Source organism: Pleurodeles waltl, chromosome 4_1 (genome assembly GCF_031143425.1).
Source record: "Pleurodeles waltl isolate 20211129_DDA chromosome 4_1, aPleWal1.hap1.20221129, whole genome shotgun sequence".
In the NCBI taxonomy this organism is placed as follows: domain Eukaryota; kingdom Metazoa; phylum Chordata; class Amphibia; order Caudata; family Salamandridae; genus Pleurodeles; species Pleurodeles waltl.
The window spans coordinates 270,007,943-270,027,546 of record NC_090442.1 but is presented as its reverse complement, the minus strand read 5'-3'; the positions used below and the strand labels follow the sequence as shown (position 1 = coordinate 270,027,546).

General features: G+C 44.4%; 1 protein-coding gene across 1 annotated transcript in view; it reads left to right on the top strand.

Moving 5' to 3' along the window:
- The first annotated feature begins 4,494 nt into the window (after nt 1-4,494).
- PARVG (parvin gamma) overlaps nt 4,495-19,604 on the top strand; it is a 257,991-nt gene continuing 242,881 nt past the window's right edge. Inside the window, exon 1 of the mRNA XM_069228283.1 lies at nt 4,495-4,697. The gene's annotated coding sequence lies outside the window, so the exon portion shown is untranslated. The remainder of the gene's footprint in view (nt 4,698-19,604) is intronic.

Below are 19,604 nucleotides of genomic sequence, written 5' to 3'. Positions count from 1 at the left end.
TATTCCAAGCAGTCCTTAATGCATGCCACAGATGTGCATAATCTGAGGCTACAGTTGCCCATATGGCATGGCCAAGCAAGACTATTAGAATCTGCTGGGCAAAAATCACGGATCTGCTGACGATCTGGATAGGTAGACGACCACCGTTTTAATCCTAAAACCTGTCTATTGGGTATTTTGCATTGTCCCAAATGGGATAAAATGAAGTCTACCTTTATTGACCTTGCGCTGATCATGACTGAAGGTGCTACAGCTACCAACCAGAAATTGATACATGCACCTGAAATGTATAAAGGAAGGCACAAACTCTACAAATGGCACAGGCTTAAGATACCATGATACGTATCCTACAGTTCGCCAAGAAGACCTTTAAGAAGAGTTAACAGAATGGGACATCATACTGCTCCATGTTGACCTGAAATCAGATGTCATACTGCCCTGATCAAAACTAGATTCTTCTAACTCTTAGGCTAACCTTTGAATACACACTTCTGTCAGATTTTGTCTCTATACGATATACAAATGTGGCTTATTTTAGGTCTCTTGCTCCCGTTACCCGCTTACATTATTAATCATCGGTTTGAATCCACTGTTCCACATTCATGTTAGTCACTTGCACTGGTTCATAATGTGTAACATAATTGGCTCATCTGACACCTATGTTAAATGTACGTTGCAATATAGTATTCTGTATGATAGGTAATTAGCTGTATTTGAAAACGAATAAAACACATAATATATATTTATATTTATTTGTATGGACTATGAGCCCTTTATGTTCAAGTTTTCTGTGAGTTCTCTCCAGTTGGACATTGGCAATCTTTCTTAGAAATGAGTCCCTGAAAAAAGATAGGTTATTGATCAGGTATGTGTCTAGGTTAGCGATTTATAACCTGGGATCCATGGAGTCCCTGTGGGGCCATAACACCCACTCAGGTGGTTCATGACTGTTAAAGAGTTCAATATTAGCAGAAAAATAAAGGATATTAACAGAAAGTCGAATTAAAATTTGGAAATGTTGAAGGTATTTGAAATTGGGGCTAAAGAGTATGTTGGTATCATTGTCTTTATTCATGGGAGCAGCACTAGTACAGACAAAGGAATATAGTATGGGCAATTGCTGGCCTCCAATAAAGTACTGGTATGCACAAACAAAAAACAGAATGTTTTAGGAGCAAAAAAGACAGTTATGTACTAGAGTTTAGCATGTGGCTTCATTATTTCTATCGTTTAGAAATATAGCCACTTTTTGAAACGCTCTAAACTTCCCATTAAGATTTCGATTTTTTCAATTTTTTTTAAAATTTGTGAATTAAATAAAATATTTCATAATTTGGTTTTTATTTCAAATATACTTTTTTGGCTTGGTTTTAAGTTCAGATTTTAGAAATCACTTCAGCAGATGTTCCTGCCATCAAGAAGTTAGTGGGGTTCCACCGAAGTCATAGGTTAAGAATCTGTCGTCTAGGTTGGTCACCTAAGTTTCTTGATGGTGTTTTGATGTGACCACTTTTTTAAGAATTCGGGTTGACCATCCCATTCATCAAGGTTGTGTTGGCCAGTCATTTATCCATCATAAGTGGTAGAGATCAAAATGACCCATATATGTTCTTGCTGGTGATACAACAGAAGAGATTAGGTTCTTTACTAAGCCAAAGAATATTTGAGTGTTTTATTAATATGTTGGCTATCTACCTTAGCAACATAAAAACGTTTCTTCTACTTGTGCTTCAGCATCAGAGAACCAGGCCCATTCTTATTTTTCTTTTAGTTTTCACTCTGGCACTGTTCGAATTACTAGCCTTGTATCTCTAAATATAAGACCCTCACAACCCAGTGATTGTGTATTGTAAAAAATGCCATCAATATTTCCTCTGATTTCTAGTGTTGAGTGCTCAATTTTCGTACAACAAATTACTTCATCTGCACAATTGATGAGCCTTGTCAAGACACTGCAGCCACATAATCTCTCCTGGTTAAGGCCACAATCCTTGTCAGGGTGAGGCCCAATCAAACCTCAAATGAACCTATGCTCCCCTTGTGTGTTTTTGCTCACCTGTGTGTGTATTCACTGTATTACCATTTAAAGTGTTTCACAAATACTTTACACATTGCCTTTAGGTTAAGCCTGACGGCTCTGTGCAAAGCTACCAGCTGGTTGAACAGAGATAAATTTGGATATGCTTTTCTTATCCTGACAAGGATTGTGGTTGCTACTTGACCAGGGTCCCACCCCAGTCAACCAACAACCCAATTTCTTACACCAGCACTACTGTGTTTAGAGGAAAGAGCACAAGCGCTTTAGCACTGGTTAGAAGTGCTAAAGTACAGAGAGTCCTAATGCCAGCAAAAAGTTTGGGGACGACCCTGCAGGAAGGGCCAAGCCCAACAATGAGGTGTTACACACAGTCTGTGTTTTTTGCCTCTGTTTTCTCTATCTGTGGCCTTCCTCAAATGCCTGGAAATGGGATTGAAGGTGCTTGCTTGGTAACTGAGAGTCATTTGGTACACTTGCAACTGGAGAGCCCACTTGTCTTTCTGTGAAAGGTGGGTGAAGTACAAATGGTATGTTGTCTGGAAACACTTTAAACAGATGTAAGAATAAAAGTTCACAACACACTGTCATTTTTCCTCATTGTCCCTGTAAGTTGCCCAATTTTATGCCATTGGACTGTGGGATCCAGATCTTCAAGACCATCAAACTAGAAATATACGATTTTCTGGGACAACCTTTGTGGTTCCCTGGTAGATCAGGACTCTCCCATGGTCTCCTCACCCTATTCTTACAAATGGGTATCGACCAAAGCTTCCTCATAAGCCTGGCTCGTGACAGCATTTAGTAGTTTCTGGGACTCTAGTTTTCCAGAGGACATGAAAATAGCCGCCCAGAGAGTGGGGGCAGAAGTGATCCGCTTTGTGTTTGTTGTTTCTGAATACTTGAAACCAAAAGATATGCTAAGTTTTTGAAGTATTGGTTGCAATCATCAAAACACATATGCACTATAAATGATTTGCATATAACAGTTGCACATGCCAGTGATGTGCTTCATAGGCTTACCTTTAGCTGTATAAGAATATTAATATCTTTATTACAATGGTGTAGTTTTTAATAAGTGAAGAGGCACCACACAAGCAGAGAGGTTTTCCAATTGAATGCAGCAAAGGAAGCTCCAACTACCATCTAGAAATACAGTCCTCCATAACAGTGTAGAACCTGCAACATTTTCAGAGAAGCACCTTCACTAGTAAAACCACACCACATACCCCAAAAACCACACAAAAATGGCAAAGTAAAAGATAGCTGCTGCCCACAGATGACTACAAGGGTGGTTCCCATACGTCAGTTTCTCCTTCTTTGTGTCGCTGGTTGACTGTCTTCGGGGATTACACACAATTTCCCTGCTAGAGTAGGCACCAGGAGCATGGGCCTAATCATCTCCTTGTAGATAGTCGTCCTCAAAAAGCGTTCAGGGATGAAGGCATGAAATGCCATTCCCAGGAGCCCTTTTCTAGAGTAAACTCTTCAACGGCCTAATTGACAGGAGTCCGAACATTTGTAGTATACACTGGCTGCCCTTCTTCCAGGACTTGAAAATCGGAATTTGGCCTTTCTCCTTGCTTTCTGGAAACAAACCCGCAGGAGTTCTGCTGATGGTGCTTATACACTAGTAGTCCGTAGGCACTGACACAGCATTTTGAAACCTTCTCTACTTCTCAAGAGAGAGGACTACCCCAAGAAACTATTGCTACATGCACCAGTATGAATGGCGTGTCTGCTCATGAACATACTTCCTGAACCTGCATCATTTCCTTCTTCAAGAAGTTGTTGTGCTCCATCAGTGGTGCAGCACCGACTTGGCTTGCGAGCTAGATGGATCAAGTCTTGTAAACATGTATGTGGGTCAGATTTCAGTGTGCCTCAATTCATTGGAGTTGGGCCCTGCTTACCCGCAGTCATTATGGGCCTCCCGGTCATGAGATATTCTCATATGAACGAACTGACTCCAATTTACTTAAAAGTCGGTGACCAACATAGCTTCCTCGCCACAGTAACGAGTAACAATATTCCACCATGGGCTGAGCTTTAAATGGCCAACGCACTAACATACCAGATGCAGCGCGAAGCACGTGCACACCATTTTTACAGGTATCACACAACAATGTATGCACTTATAAATAAGTCTCTGAGCAATGTTTCACAGCACGTGAGGGCTTATGTGCACAGAACGCAGAACATGGAATGAAAACTGCATTCGTTTAGTTAACTATGTGCTATTAAATGGCCTAAATCTGTCACAAACTGCGTTGAAGTACATCTTGACAATGCTCCTGGTGCAGTGCCTCCACAGGTTTCTGTTTGTATTAATTGCATTGGTGATTTTTTTTGTACAGGAAAGTGGGTGACATTAGCATAAACCACAAAATGACGTAACTGTGGTGGCTTCTCTACGGCCTACTTCTGCAGCGCCCCGGTTAAGGAGGAAGTGAGAACTCAATTTAAATTGTTTGTAGCGATGTACGTAGTGAAATAAGAACTGCGTATTTCCTTACGCTACACATTTTCCACCGTGTCACAGAAAGGAGTTAATTTTGTTGTGTTTTGGCAGTTTGAGACATTTAGAGAAAACACCGTTCTGCTTTCATTTGCGATCTGGGAATCTACTTACTTCAAACGGTTAAAACGGACGTGTTCTAAGGTAAGTGTCGCAGGACCTTTCAGCTGGTCATATCCCTTTAAAAAACGCTAAAATGTATGTTGCGTTTCAATTTTGGATTATGTGGTGGGTTTGACTTTCATACATGACATAAAAATGAACCAAACAAAAGTCACTTCTTTCCTCGAAACCCCGAATCCTGACTACTCTTATGAGGTGGACAGGTTATTTTTACACACAACACGGGCCCTTTGCTGCACGCATGTAACACAGCACAACGGCCGACGCGTGACTCTTCGTGGGCTTTGTTACTTGAACGGCTTGGTCTCTTGGCGCTTGCTCGCGGTGACAAAGAGGTACATTTATTTATGTCGTGTCCTTGCTGTCTAGGGGTCAAAGAGGAAACAACTGTAATTAATGGTTATAAAAACCCAGACTGAACATTAATACCCCGCACGACCACGTGCTGGAAATACTGAATGCAGTCCTGCACATTAAGTGTCAGTTATTACATAAAACGCGTCGCCTAATTGCTCCCTGCTGCACAGCTGATACTTGCGTCTCTGTCCACGCATTTAATTTAAGCACGAATATTTTACGGCGCAAAAAAGCTTTGCAGGAAACGTATTTGTTATGATTACCATTTTATAGTTGGATTAGCGTGATGGAGAAGCTTATAATTGGGAGATATAAAGGGAGACCTTTGCTGCTTACTTAACAACATATCTTATTACGCATCAATCTTTTTCTCCACGCATTAAAGGTTCAGTCTCACTGGCGAAATATTAGCCCCCACGGTACGGAGGGGCAGGGGCGAGCTCCAAGGGCCCCCTCAGCACAGTTCATGGATCAAAGTGATATGTGGTGGGCCGGAGAGGACCCCTCGCCATGTACTTTGCAGGGGGCACCCTCAAGGTTCGTTAGGCCACTGGGTCTCTCTAGCCAAAACGTGGTTGTCTGCCTCAACCCTTCACTTGTCTTGAACTCTTCACTTGTCTGGATCGACCCTTCACCGACCTTTTTAGGCCCCTGGGACCTTTGCGCTGCTAGTAACCATGTGTCAATGGTTTGTTGCCAGATGTCACCTCGTGCTCTTTCCTGTTCTAGAATATATCCCCTTTGGTAAACTATCTTGCTCTCTTTTACTTTTCATTATTTTAGCATTCTGCCTTTGTGCACAAATGTATGTGTGTTTTCTCATTTGTGTTTTTTTTCTTCGTCTGTGGCACTTCAAAACTGTTTTTTTTTCATTAAATGTTGAACATCACAATCGCTTCTATTAATACACTTTTCGTTTTCCTTTTTAAGAATTTCTCTAGTTGTGTTACCAGCTTCATGTTTTCCAAAACAATAATAATAAATATATATACGTATAGGATCAGTTGGCCAACTTTTTTCATCCATTGGCCTTTTCAAATGTCAGTCACATTTAGCCCATTTCAGCCTTTGGCTGTCTTGCATTGTGAATGATAACATTTTTCCTGATTATATATACACAACTAACTGAAAAGGAGTGCACTTCTGTGTCAAGGGCTGATGTGTTTGGACTTCTTTATTTTGTATTTTTATGTTTCACAAGTTGATGTGCATATTGCATGTTTAAAAAATGCACTCTTGCCAAAACCAGACATATTGGCTTTGACGAAGCTGCTTTAATTATATCTAAATATCAAACAGCAGACTTTCTTTGTCCAAAGAGTGTTAATCTGTCTCACTGGAATTGTGCGACAGAAAAGGGCCAATTTATGCAGCAGTGTTGAGTAAATTATGCGGCAAGAAAAGGCAAATTATGTGGCGTAATGCAGCACATTTTGGTATACTTTACTTCATTATTAGATCATTTAAAAACTCGCTAACACTGTCTGAGCCTTGGTTACACCTCAGCACCTATTTAATGCCCAAATATGACAATAAGCAACAGAAAGGTGACCAGTCCAGCTTTGCGAAGGGCCTTCCGCCAATCAACAACACGTGTCACTGCATATTTGGTAACTTTAGCTTTTTTGTTAAAATCTGCAGATTATGCGGCAGATGATGGATTATGTGGCAAATCTCTAATTGTGCGAAAATCGCTGTGGCCGCACAATCACATAATTCCAGTGGCCCTGGTTTTCGTAGAGCTGCTCACATTGGGGAAGCATACAAGGAGCGCCCAAGAATGCAAATGAAATTACATTTTCCTTGGTTTCAGATTGATTACTGACAAATGCGTTACCGGAGTCTAGTGAATGTTGAATCATCCTCTATTGCAGAGGTCTTCAAACTGGGGGGCGGGCCCCCCTTGGGGGGCCTCAAGTGATCCCAGGGGTGGCGCCAAACTCTGGCCAAAAGAAATATTATACAGATAACATGCCTTTGTTTTAAACAAAAGCATGTTATTGCAGTTTTAAAAAGGTAACAATACTTAACTGCAATGTTTAAATAGGTTTATACCTATTTAAACATTGCCATCTTTCTAAAATAATTGTGAAAAATTCTGAGGGGGGGCCCCAATGATTTTTATTTTTCAATTGGGGGGGCGCGGCATTAAAAAGTTTGAAGACCACTGCTCTATTGTTATTCCTATGCACATGGAGGTTTTATTGCTTATTTGTTTACTGTACATTGGACATATAGGCCCTCATTACAACCCGGGCGGACAGGGGAGAATTGGCAGTAATACCGCCAACAAGCCGGCGGAAAAAAAATTGAATTATGACCATGGCGGTTACCGTCATGGTCATCCGCCACTTCTCCACTCCGACCGCTGGGCTGGAGACTTCGGTCTCCAGCCCGGCGGCCGTCACCAGACCGCCGGCGGTATCACGACCCTGCATCCTTCCTTTCCCATTGTCTATCCATCCTTTCATAATCACACTTTCACCCATCCTTCAATCCTTCCACTCACTCTTCCAGCCATTCATTCATTCTCCCAGTCACACATCCCTTCTTTTTCATCCATCATTTCACTCTCCATTTATCAATTCATCCATCCACACTTCCATTTACCCATTCTTCCACCCTTTTATCATTCCAGCCATTTTTTATTTCACCCACCAATGCAATGTTGTTTTAGATTTCATCCATCAATCATTTCACCCTTGTATCCAACTTTTCATGCTTTTTGCCCTTCCTTCTTGACACAGTTTTTCCTCTTTTCATATGTTCATCGTTTCATTCTTCTTTCCAGCCTTCTCCCTCACACTCTCAGTACCGCAGCCAGTGTATTGTGAGACTCAATGGAAGGAAGTAAATGGGTCTCCGGCTACAATTTGATTGGTAAAATACAGCAATAAACATGGTTCAGTGACCACTTAAGCCTCTGGGCCCTGGTGCCACTGCACCTACTGCACCAAGTGAAGCTACGCCCCTGCACGCTCTTTCCTTCTCTTTCTCTCATCAGTTCTTCTATTTCGCTTTCTTTTTTATGATCGTTTTTCTGCAGATTTGAGAATAGGCTCATAAATAATTATTGGTGTCACACCACCCCTGCCTAAGCTGGGAAAGAGATGGGGTTCATGACACCACTGCTTCAAAACCATACACCCAATCTGAGGCGCATATAGTCCGATGCCACGCCCAGTGTAATTCTCTTCCGGTAATCCAACACTCCATGACCATCTAACCCAGCCATCATGTCTGCACACTCTGGTCCACACCCAGCCAGCACACTGGCCACTGCAGCTGAGCCACAGCATAGTATCATTCATAATTAGGTGTCCAAGGGGCCCTCTTCCAGGGGTGTGTGTAATTTTTGGAAGCACCACGCCATGTCTTCCTGCTCCCTATAGAAGGGATGCGAGTATCAATTGCAGATCCTTAATTAGTGTATTTTTTAGTACAATAAATATTGCTGCAAAAAAGTGCAATAGTCCAGGAGAAACTAGCATTTTCAAAATGGCTACTGTATCCATAGGTGCCAGAGGAAGCTCATTCTAAAACTGAAGGGACTGCTGCATTGAGGATAGCACTTTCACTAAGTTCCCCTCGACTGGTCTGCTGTGTCATCATGTACTTGGGCACCCAGATATTTTATAGTGTTCAATTGCCGCTGCAGATGTGTAACCGGAAGCATCCCAATATGGTCTCCTGGACTCTCAGCAAAGGGAACAAACATGACTTATCCCAATTAATTTGAGGCCTGATAGTTCACCATAATCAGTCAGTAATTCAGTCTTCAATGGCACATTGTTGCCACCAAGTTGAAAGTATATTAAGGCATCATCTGTATAGAGCAGGCTAACTTGCATTATTTGCTCAATCGTTATCCCCGCATTCAGGGCCCTTAAGTAGCCATAGGCAGGCCAATGGTGTATAGGCAATGTAAAAATTAGAGGTGGTTTCTCCCTTGATGTGTATAGGATCAGAGATCATTGTTCCTTTGCAGTCGTGTGCCATTGATTCCGTGTAAAATAGTGACAACCAGCTCAGGGACTCTGGGCCTATACCTACATAACAAAGACCAAGAGGAGAAAGTCAGCTCAGCGTATCAAATGCTTCTTCTATATCTAGAACCCCATCCAATGCCCAATATCTCTGAGCCTAGCCCAGTCCATGATCCGAAACAACCTCTGTTAGTTGAGAAATGTATTCCTAACCAGAATAAAACCATTCTGCTCAGATGTACCAAGGGTATTCAATGATATGTCAGTACCTTACCAATAATCTTGTAATCTAGATTCAGGAGGGTTGGAGGGGCAATATGAGCTAACAGATCTCGTCCACGTTGTGGTAATGTTTTGGTCGTCATACACACCGTAAACGGAGTTCAGTTCTATTGGCTTTGCATGCTGCATAAAATTCAACTGGAAAGCCATCTGTTCTGGGTGTTTTTCCCACACGATCCGTGTGTTGGCCATCTGAATCTCCTCCAAAGTGACAGGTTTGTACACTACAAAATACTGCTCTTGCTGCTGTAGAATATTTATGGTCGACATTGCAATCTGATCTAAATGTCCTGTGATGGATGCAGTCAACACCCAGAGGAGTCCTGTAGAGTTCCCCATAATACTTTTTAAATACTTTATCTACGTCTGTTTATTAAGCAGAATCCCCTTTTGTGTACGTATGGCTCATACCAAAACCCTATCTGTATCCGATCTGAGCAGCCACACAAGCAACCTCCCTGCATGCATGTTGTTGTGCTGTGTATTCCTTAAAATCTAAGCAACACACTGTATCAAGCACCTCTTTATATTTCATCCTGAGCCTCCGCCTACCAAAAGCTATATGAATCCTATTGCCTAGTTACTAGTGCATGTACTCCTGAGTAGTGAGTATTCCTTTGTGCCAGGGTACATTGCCTTCCATCTGTCTGACACCTGTGTGTTCTGCATCCATTGGCGTAAAGTGAAGGTATCAGTGAGTGATTGGTCTCCCATTAGTAGCTGGGTGAAACTGTCCAGGTCCAAATCTGGAACACAGTTAAAACCCCGACTTAACAGGGCAGTCTGCATTCTGAAGGAGAGTAGGTGTCAGCATGGAGAAACAAATAACCTAATTAGCATTTGTAGCATAAACAAACCAGTGTGAGGGGCTTCCCTTCAACTCTGAACTCCACCAAGCCGTCAATCAATCAATCAGAGAAATTTATAGAGCGCGCTACTTACCCGTTAGGGTTCCAAGGCGCTGGGGGATCGTAGATGGCGGGTCGGGGTGTAGAAGTTGAGTCTGTCGTTGAGGTAGGAGGGGCCGGCGTTGTGGAGTGCTTTGTGTGCGTGGGTGAGGAGCTTGAAGGTGACCCTTTTGTTGACGGGGAGCCAGTGAGGTGAGGGGTGATGTGGCTGTGGCGGGGTGCGTTGGTGATGAGTCGGGCTGAGGCGTTTTGGATGCGTTGGAGTCGCTGAAGGTGTTTCGCTGGGATTCCTGCATAGAGTGCGTTGCCGTAGTCCAGTCTGCTGCTGACGAGGGCGTGGGTCACTGTCTTCCTGGTGTCGGTCGGGATCCACTTGTAGATCCTGCAGAGGGTGCGGAGGGTGTTGTAGCAGGAGGAGGTGACGGCGCTGACTTGTCTGTTCATGGAGAGTGCGGAGTCGAGGATGAATTCAAGTTGCGGGCGTGGTCGGTGGGCGTCGGGGGGGTTCCGAGGGTGGTGGGCCACCACGAGTCGTTCCAGGCGGAGGGGGATGTCCCGAGGATGAGGATTTCTGTCTTGTCGGTGTTGAGCTTCAGGCGGCTATTTCTCATCCAGTCGGCGACTGCTTTCATTCCCTCGTGGAGGTTGGCTTTGGCGGTGGCAGGGTCGTTGGTGAGGGAGAGGATGAGCTGGTTGTCGTCGGTGTAGGTGATGATGTTGAGGTCGAAACGGCGGGCCACTTGTGCGAGGGGGGCCATGTAAATGTTGAACAGCGTAGGGCTCAGGGAGGAGCCCTGGGGGACGCCGCAGATGATGTTGTTGGTTTCTGATCGGAAGGGTGGGAGGCGTACGGTCTGTGTTCTGCCGGAGAGGAAGGATGAGGTCCAGGCTAGGGTTTTTTCCTGGATTCCGGCTTCTTGGAGGCGTGACAGTAGGGTGTGGTGGCAGACTGTGTCGAAGGCCGCGGAGAGGTCTAGGAGAATGAGGGTGGAGGTCTTGCCGCGGTCGAGTTGGCGTCTGATGTCTCTATGTATCTATGTCTGGATCAGTTTTAGAGTGTTGGACCCTGAAGGGCACCCCTGGTCCTCCCATTTGCGAACCCTGAATATATGGTTTCATATACCCTACCCCTCCACCTCTTGGGTTTCCTGTTTAACTCACCAGCTGCCCACTGAGTCACCTATAGCCATACACAGTGTATGTGACAACCCTTCAGATAAGTACAAATCTTGCAACGTTTTACGTGGGTGGCCATGGTTTGCAACTTCCAGGTTGAAATGTGGTACTTCTCTGCAGCCATCTAGTTACAGTACCTGTCAGACCAGAAGAGGCCTGCCATCATCAAAGGGTGATCCTCCTGAAGTTGCAATAAGAGCCCCTCGTTCCACTAAGACATATAAAGTAGGTACATGTGCTTGATTGGCTGCCCTGTTTTATAATGAAACAACCCCCTCACCTCCCATCCCATCAAGAAGAAGGGATATATGTATGTCCATACAGTTCTAAAGACCAAGCTCGGCAGTCACTGGAGTGCGATCAGGTCCTACTGTAAGTTCCCATCCAGCCTCTTCAATCCCATCATGGTCGGGTACCAGTGATTTCCTTGGGTCTGATCCCAGGCCCTTCAAATCAGGCGTTCATGTCAGTTCTATTTCTGCTCCAACCAATCCCCTCTCCTTCGCTGCCTGCTCCTCAGTCTGTTTACTTTGCAGTCTTTTTACAGACTGCTGCCTGTTTACTGTTGTGGTCCAATCCACAGCCATGTCTCTAGAGCCTGGAAGTGGCAGCTTACCTATGCCCTCCAACCACTGCCAAGCCTTGCGGGCATGAATTCATTTTTCCCCATTTAGAACACCAAGACTTTCTGGGAACCTAAAATCATAATTAATATTAAGCTGCTGGAGTCGCTATTTTTCCTACAGAAAGGATTCTTGTTTCCTGTGACCCTCCAGTGTGTAGTCTGGGAGATCATCACCTTACTGATTTGTTACCGGCCAGAGTCCCTGGGTTTTGGTAATTTGCACTACATCGTCTCCATCACAATAGTTGAACAAACAAGCCACCATGGTTTGTGAAGGGACTCCTGGATGTGGGGAGTATACTAGGAACCCTATGATCATATTCAACCAAAAAGAATGTTGTGTTTGTTCCATGTTAGTTAACCAGTCTTCAATTAATAATTCCATACTTGGGCCTTCTACACACGCCGCAAGACCTACCACCCTTATGTTGTTACTGCGTGAGTGACCTTCCATGTCATTCCTTTCTCCCACAATAATCCGACTTCATCCTGTAGTACCTTAATCTACTCCTTGGAGTCTGTCAGCGTTGGTTGCATCACTGATAGTGTGGATTCCATATTTTTTTACTGTGCCTCTTAGTTTCTTGCTGTCGTCACTTAAAAGACCCATATCAGTCCCTAACTTATCAGTCTTAAAAGACCCATATCAATCACAAATTTATCAGTCTTGGGTTTTAGTGATGATTTTATACCCAACACAACTTGTAAGAGTTTCTCACATTTTTCCAATGTGCTGTGCAATGTCCATTCCATTGAGTTCATCATCGCTAACACCAGCTTCTCTTGGGGGGTCAGTGGTATCATGTTTGCAGATTAGTGCTGTTTTGTTTCACCCATAGTCTTACTCCACCCTGGTGTGGGTAAGTGACTCAAGACGTCGGTGCATCTCTTATGCAGCCTCTCATCACCCTCCCTGCAAGACTAAGTAGTGTTTGTGCTGTGTTTCAACACAGCTTCAGGAGTTTAAGCATCAGCATATATGAGCCCCACTAATGGGGTATTATCATTGCATGAGGACTGCACCTAGTCAGCTTCACAGCTTCTGACTGTGCCTCTCCTTTGCCTCACAGGTCATCTCTGTGTCTCCTCACCAGTGTATCTCTGCTGGTCTTAGCAGCTCCTAGGTGAACCACCACCTGTACAATGCACTCTCAGCAAGAAAATGCCTCCACAGTAAGCACAAGGGCCTCTCCCTCCCTAGTGCTCCACACCACTGCATGACACCCACACTTTTCAATCTCAAACCACAGGCTTATTTTGCATTCAGTCCCCTCCACCACTATAGCTGGTCTAGCCTTGGTAACATCTGTGTGTGAGCAGCAGCTCCACCTAGCTGGCCCTGTGGTCTCTAGGCTGGAAGTTTTTGAGTGGGCCTCAGCCTCCACCTCCCTGCAAGGGCCGGAGGAAGTCATGGCAACCTAGCCTCTGTACTTCTCTCATGTCTCAGCACCTCCTACTCCCTTTCCATTGCCTAAGGCCCCACCTGAGGCTCCTCTACTACAGTGTGGGTGCAGCAAAGGTAACATCGCAAGCACAGTGTCATGCCTCTGCAGCGCTCCACTCCACTCCACAGCACAGCACCCTCACATCTTCACCTGGATCAGTGGTGCCACCTTGTACTCTGATCTTTTGTTGCTGGAGTCTGGCAAGCCCTCGCCATGGTATTGTTGCTTCTCTTCTGCTACAGTTCCTTCTGGGCCGTGCGCATCAGCACGTGATCCAGCCCAGCCTCTACAGTTTTGCCTGGGTAACGAAGGCTGCAGTGACACCAGAGCCCTTGTCTCATTGGCTACACGTCAACTCAAAACCTGAGCCACCTTCCCCTGTTTCTCCACCATAAATCATAGTCACTGCTGCCCTGGGGGGGGAGAGGATACTTTAAGGACAGAATGATTATGGAGGCTTCCTGGACAGATGTCGCAATTATGACCACTACCTTGGCCACATAAATTAAGCACATCACTTTAATCAACAATGAGGCTGTCCTCAGGCATTGCTCGCACATTGTTCCTAATGATCTTGCTTTCTCATTCTCAAGATTTATCCATCTATTAATTTATCCTACCAGTCACACTCCCGTTCATCCATCCTCTCACTCATTTATCCATCGCAACAATATAATTTACTTATGCATCTTTCCATCCATCCATTCTCGCACTTGTGTTCATCCTCTGTCACGTTCACACATGTGCTCACTCAGCCATCAATAAACAGACTCACTTAGAAAAAGGGTAAATGTAATGAGTTCATCAGTGTTTCTTTTTGTCAACATACCAAGCAAAGAGGTTTGCCTACTTCCCTTAGCAATTTTACTTTTGCTCTCCTCTCTGTCTTGTCTGCACTTCCTTGCTTTTGAAAAATTCTATCTCATATCTTCTTCTGGTACCATGTATCTAAGAAAGATTTGCTTTTGTGCTTGAGAGATCTCACCATGCATGCCTTCCTTGCTTCTCTGATTTGTTAAAGATTTTTTCTACCTACTTTAATTAAACCTTTTACTGGGTTCTTGTGTCTTCAAAATACTTCCTCATTAACTCGATTACCATTGATTTCAAGCAAAACTTGATGTTTTTCTCCCAAGTAATTTTTTCATTTGCTGAAGATTTGAGGTCCTAATACTAGCCCACAAATGTAACCAGTGTACGAAAGTAGCCTCTTTCTAGCAAGGTTACCCCCACTTTTGGCCTGTTTGAGAGTGTGTGTCAGTGTGTTTTTACTGTGTCACTGGGATCCTGCTAGCCAGGACCCCAGGGATCATAAATAAAAACCTATATGTCAGTGTGTTTTTCCTGTCTCACTGGGATCCTGCTAGCAAGGACCCCAGTGCTCATAGTTTATGGCCTAATGTGTATGCCTGTGTGGTGCCTAACTGTGTCACTGAGGCTCTGCTAATCAGAACCTCGGTGCATATGCTCTCTCTGCTTTTAAATTTGTCACTGTAGGCAAGTGACTTCATTTACCAATTTCAATTGGTATACTGGACCCCCCTAGGTACCCAGGGCATTGGGGTTCCAGGAGATCCACATGGGCTGCAGCATTTCTTTTGCCACCCATAAGGAGCTCAGACAAACCCTTACACAGGACTGCTACTGCAGCCTGCGTGAAATAGTGCACACACTCTTTCACAGCCATTTTCACAGCACTTATGTAACTTATAAGTCACCTATATGTCTAACCTTCACTTGCTGAAGGTTAGGTGCAAAGTTACTAAGTGTGAGGGTACCCTTGCACTAGCAAAGGCTTCTGTGCACTCTTTGCAAAATTCCTTCATGCACAGCCTGGCCCATGTCCCCAGCACTCCATCCTGCGACGCTCATCTCGCTTAGTTGTTCTCCGGCGGCGTGGGACCTTCTTTTGTTATGCTGCATCATCCGTGTTTTGCACCTCCTTTGAACCCGGATCCTGCAGCTTCTGGGGGTGCTGGCTGGCATCCTGAGGGCTCTCCAAAGTGCTGAAAGCCCCCTCTTCCTCATCACACAGAGGTGAGGCCCCGAGGTCCCTCCTGGGTCCATCCAATGCCATTTGATGAAAAACACATTTTTGTCGTAGCTAAGGCTTGTTGGTGCCTTCCAACACGAAATCTCATCTGCAATGATCTTCACGCCGTGGAACATCTTTTGCATCACGCAAGAACCCACTGGCATCTGCCTAGGGTGCATTCCTGCAGTCTTCGACTAACCGGGGACTCTTTTGCACTCTTTTCTGGGTTGGCAGGGGCTCCTGTCCTTCCTGGAACTTCTTTCGACGTCTGGACTTGGTCCCCTTCCTTTGCAGGTCTTCAGGTCCAATAATCCAGCCGTTGTTCTTTGCAGACTTGGTTGGCTGCTGCGAAATCCCCAAAACGAGGTGTAGGGTGTCCTGAGGAAACTTGCAGTACTTTACTCCTGCTTTTCTGGGCTCTGTGGTGGGGTAATTTCCTTACCTTTATTGTATTTTTACTCTCCCATCGATTCTGCACACAGTACACCTGTCTAGGGGGGAATTCGTGATTTGCATTCCACTTTCTTAGTATATGATTTGTGTTGCCCCTAGACCTATTTTCTCCCATTGCATTCTACAGGATTTCCTACTGTTTGCATTGTTCTTTGACTATTTACTTGTCTAATTTTGGTGTCTAGTGCATATATTGTGTGTAATACTTACCTCCAGAAGGAGTATTGTCTCTAAGATATTTTTGGTACTGTGTCACCCAAATAAATACCTTTATTTTTGGTAACACTGAGGAAAGAAATCTGACACCAATTTATAAAAACAGATTGTACTTTATGAAATTTAGACACCAAGATGGGCAAAATCGGACAGAGGTTCCAGAGGTATAGATAATTAAGTAAAACATAAATCTGAGCCTTTTAGTCCAAAGCACAAACAAGGATTGGTAATCGTAAAGTTGGTGAACTTTTGAAAAGTTTGAAAGAGTTGTGTTTGGCTACTCTGGCCTGAGTTGGATGACAAATTCTGAGAGGAAGAAGGACAGGGCCAACAAGGGGTATTTGAACAGTCATCTGGCCACCAGTGCAGTCTCAAGTCCAGTTCCACACTTTACATAGAGACGCCTAGGATGCAGGGGATGGAAAGATGCTCTCTCTGGGTGCTGTGTGGTCGACATGGGCCTTCCTGGTGTTTTTCCTCAGTCCACGGGTCAGATGGGTTGACACTGATCACGGGGAGCAGGGTCCCTCAAAGCCCTCGGAGTCTGTAGAAGTCCAGCTGAGCAACTGATCCCTGGGCACAGCAGGTCCAGTGATATTCTTTGGTGAGAGTTAGTGTCAGTCTCTGGTGACCAATCCACACTCTGACATCTCTCCAGAGTCCCTCCCGCAGACACAGGTGCAACTTCTGAGCCCACGTGTAGGTCTTTTTGGCTGCATGTCACGGTCAACACCAATTTCTTGCCAGCGGCTACTGATTTACCAGGACTGGTGACTTCAGCTGTTATGGCCCTGATGCTGGAACAGGGGCCAGCTGACTGACCCTTGGACTCATGATAGGCAATGAGGTCTTGGGCTCAGGATCAACTTTTTGTTCGAGCCAGGCACCACAGTCCTCTCTTTGCTAGCACAAGGAGCAGCAGATACAGTCCAGTGGTTGGTGCAGTCTGTCTAGCCAAGTCCAGGGGTCAGCAGGGCAATCCTTCTTCGGTTCTCTCTCCAGTCCAGATGTGATCTCAGACTAACAGTGCTAGGGGTGCCGTATTTATGCCCAGAAAATTCCCTGGGGGATGATGTGGTCACTAGCCAATGGGGTTACCATGATCCCTCTAGAGGTGTGGCTACCTGTGTGATACACATCCATGGGAAACCCACTTTGATAACTGTTTTCGCCTTTGTCTTCCCGCTGCCAGTCCATCTAAGTGAACAAAGGGTCAGCCCTACATGAGTGTGATCGCCATTTGTCCACCAAAGACAGCTTCCTCTTTGAAGCTTTCCTTTTGGGCCAACACCCTGTTTGACTTCCTGCATGGGGAGGTAACACCTTCCTCTGAGGCAAACCTCTATTGTTCCTGAGTCTGGGAGTTATTCACACTACTCGCTAGGAGGGAAGAAGGCTGTGTGATGGCTAGCAACTTTGAAAGGCCATCGGATAAACTTGTCAACAGAGTGGCCACTTTGTAAATGTTACCTTTCCTTAAAAGTGACACTAACTTTGACTTGGGCATCAAGTTGGGTTTAATGCCATGATTAATTTGATACCTTGAAGTACTCCTCTTAGTAGTCCCATTCAGAAGTTAGCAGAATGAGATGTCAGCCTGTAACTCAGTATCAGCCAATGGGGCTCCGACCTTTCCACATAAAAAAAGACAATTTGGAGGTTTTGCTATTAGGACATGTGGAAGTATATGTCCTACTAATTACTATGCAGCTGTCTGCCTTAAGGCTTGATAGGTTTTGCTTAGGGGAGACTTAAATATATTGGTAAGAGAAATGGGGGTTGTGCCATTCATTTAAATGGCAAAGTCAAACTAGCAGTTTTAAACTGATCTTCTAGGCTGCAGCGGCAGGCTGGGAGCCATGTTGTACTTTGTCACATGCAGAGTAGCACAATCGGTGCTGCAGCTCTGGGTGGACATACCAAGGTGCATACCCTGGGTACCCTTGGCACCATGTACTATAAACTGATAAGTAAGTCGGCCTACGCCAATTGGGGGTAGCCAATGCAACATATATTTTGTAATGGGTTAGAACTCTGGCTCTGAGGTCTGGTTAGCAGGCTTCCGTGCTCTCTGAGTTGAAAAATCAGAAGCACCTGTCCAAAACTTTGTGGGTGATCATGCAAAAAGAGGCATTTCCTTACAATAGAGCTTGCTCTAGTCCGTTTCCGAGCTGTGAAAAGTTAGTTCTCCTGGGACATGGCTTCCAATATAATGCTCTCATTACTTGCTACTAATGTGTTTGTGCTGGGCAAATGTTATCATATCTGTCACAGAAACAAATAGGGTGGTAGGGAAAAGGGGAATTTAGGTATGCATCAAGGACAAGCAGTGTCATAAAGGTCACTGCTAACTAATGAAGCATTCCAATGCATTACTTTATTCATAAGGCTGCAAAGCAGTCAAATATATTCAGTAAATATTTGTGTGATGCTTGGAGTTTGAAGAAGACCTGACCATACCAGTAAAATGCTGACTACAATTCCATGTTCACCAGCATGAGTTTCAGGCCTTAAAATTGTCACTGTAACAAGAGAGAAGAAATTCTCTCAGAAAATGATATTGTAATAAAGAAAGCAACCTATAGAATTCTATAACATGATCAACCATGCGCACTTACTTTAGCAATACTGTTCTGACTTGTTATGCATAGAAGTGATTTGTATTCTGTTTCAAGCAATGAGGCAGCCAAGCATGACCTGGTCTAAAACATCCTCCTGGAGGTTGCTTGGCAATAATCAATACAGACATCAAGACAGTCCAGATCTGCACATCATGACCGGATTCAAAATCTGATGCCATAAAGGAGCAGCCAGTGACTATGGGAAGGCCATCCCACATGGACAGGAGTAGAAATGCCTTGGGCATCTATGCAGAGAGAGTAAACATAGAACAAATGGTGCTCTCAAGAGGAATATGGTGACAATAACCCACTTAAAGATGCATGCCTGGGAATCCCAACCTTTTTCTTGTATATGGTGGCGACTGAATGTGCAGTAAATCTCTAAAATGAAGAACTGACTAAACCAACCAGAAGTTAAGGCTCAGACTAAGCAAATAACTGCACTAGCTTGGATTTTAAAAAAAGGGGGTAATCTGAAAAAAAGTCCAGTTTCTGTATATCCCACTTGGAAAGTAAACATATGAAATTGCATCATCTGATGAAACTAGGTAATGGAGGAAATTATCACCAATGTCAAAGATTAGTTCAAGCATTCCTTACATCCCTTTTTGTATACTTTACTATATTGCCGTAAGTGGGGTAGGCATGCCCAGATGTGGGTCCTGTGCACACTGTCACTGGAACCAATCTACACTGGGCTGATGAGCCCATAGCCAGGGAGAAGCCAGTCCTGGCTTGCTTGTGTTCCAGTTCAAGGAAAACCTGGCTTGGCAGTTGGGGCTGGATTTTCCCATTGAAGCAGTGTCAAGATTGATTTGCATATA